Source organism: Protobothrops mucrosquamatus, unplaced genomic scaffold (assembly GCF_001527695.2).
Source record: "Protobothrops mucrosquamatus isolate PMUCROS unplaced genomic scaffold, P.Mucros_1.0 scaffold391, whole genome shotgun sequence".
NCBI lineage: Eukaryota > Metazoa > Chordata > Lepidosauria > Squamata > Viperidae > Protobothrops > Protobothrops mucrosquamatus.
The window spans coordinates 146,854-148,659 of record NW_015386723.1 but is presented as its reverse complement, the minus strand read 5'-3'; the positions used below and the strand labels follow the sequence as shown (position 1 = coordinate 148,659).

At 58.9% G+C, this 1,806-nt stretch overlaps 1 protein-coding gene across 1 annotated transcript in view; it reads left to right on the top strand.

Annotated features, from left to right (window-relative positions):
• LOC107287461 (GDNF-inducible zinc finger protein 1) overlaps positions 1–1,806 on the top strand; it is a 14,007-nt gene that overhangs the window by 8,084 nt on the left and 4,117 nt on the right. The gene's annotated exons all lie outside the window — the stretch shown is intronic.

Genomic DNA, 1,806 nt, shown 5'->3' with positions numbered 1-1,806 from the left:
TGCGTCATCAGATAACCGCCCGGCCTCCCTCTTCAGGGTGACCCGCTCCCTCCTTCAATTGAGGGGGGGCGGGGACCCCCTGGCGGGGAAGGCTGAGGAATTTGCACAATATCTGTATGACAAAGTCGCTCGGATCCGAGAGGGTTTGGACTCCGACTGGGTGGCCCCGGGGGAGGAGGCGAGGGCAGGTCTTGAGACTATTGTATGGGAGGAGTTTGACTCTGTGGCTCCCGAGGACGTGGACAGGATCCTGGGGAGACTGAATGCAACCACATGTTTATTGGATCCGTGTCCCTCCTGGTTGGTACTGGCGGCTCGGGAGGGTACACAAGCCTGGCTCCAGGGAATTACAAACGCTTCTTTACGGGAGGGTGCCTTCCCCGCGGTCCTAAAGGAGGCGGTGGTGAGGCCCCTCCTTAAGAAGCCATCCCTGGATCCAGATGTATTGGAAAACTATCGCCCAGTCTCCAACCTACGCTTTGTGGCGAAGGTTGTTGAGAGTGTGGTTGCACAGCAGTTTCCCCGGCACCTGGAGGAAACGGTCTATCTAGACCCTCTCCAGTCGGGCTTCAGGCCGGGATACAGCACGGAAACGGCATTGGTCACGTTGGTGAATGATCTCTGGAGGGCCCGGGACAGGGGTTGTTCCTCTGTCCTAGTTCTTTTGGACCTCTCAGCGGCTTTTGATACTGTGGACCACAGTATCATGCTGCGGCGGTTGGGTGGGTTGGGAGTGGGAGGCACTGTGATGCGGTGGTTCTCCTCCTTCCTCACCGACCGTATGCAGTCTGTATTGGCAGGGGTCAGAGGTCGATCCCAAGGCCCCTAACTTGTGGGGTCCCACAGGGGTCGGTCCTCTCTCCGCTCCTGTTCAATATTTATGTGAAGCCGCTGGGGGAGATCATTCGTGGCTTCGGGGTGGATTTCCATCAGTACGCTGATGATACTCAGTTGTACATATCCACCCCGGGCCACCCCAACGATGCCCTTGATGTGATGACCTGGTGTCTGGAGGCCGTGAGGGTCTGGATGGGGAGGAACAGACTCAGGCTCAACCCATCCAAGACCGAGTGGCTGTGGTTACCGGCGCCTCGGCATAGTCAGCTGATTCCATCGCTGACTATAGGGGGCGAAACATTGGTTCCCTCAGATCGGGTACGCAACTTGGGTGTCCTCCTGGATTCGCGGCTGACACTGGATGATCAGTTGGCGGCCATGACCAGGGGGGCGTTCTATCAGGTTCGCCTGATTCACCAGTTGCGACCTTTTCTGGACCGGGACGCCCTACGCATGGTCACTCATGCCCTTGTCACCTCCCGCCTGGACTACTGTAATGCTCTCTACATGGGGTTCCCCTTGAGGAGCACCCGGAGGCTCCAGCTGGTCCAAAATGCGGCCGCGCGGGCGGTGTTGGGAGGGACTCGACACTCCCATGTGACACCGCTGCTGCGCGAGCTGCATTGGCTGCCTGTGGCCTTCCGGGTGCGCTTCAAGGTGTTGACTATCATCTTTAAAGCGCTCCATGGCATCGGACCTGGATACCTTCGAGACCGCCTCCTGCCGCAGATTACCTCCCATCGACCTGTACGCTCCCACAGAGTGGGCCCCCTCAGGGTGCCGTCGGCCAGACAGTGCCGGCTGGCGACCCCAAGGGGGAGGGCCTTCTCTGTGGGAGCTCCCACCCTCTGGAATGAACTGCCCCCAGAGATCAGGGTTATCCCTGATCTCCCTTCCTTCCGCCGCGCCCTTAAGACTTGGTTATTCCAGCTTGCAGGACTGGCCTAGGGTAATTTTTAGAGGGGTTTT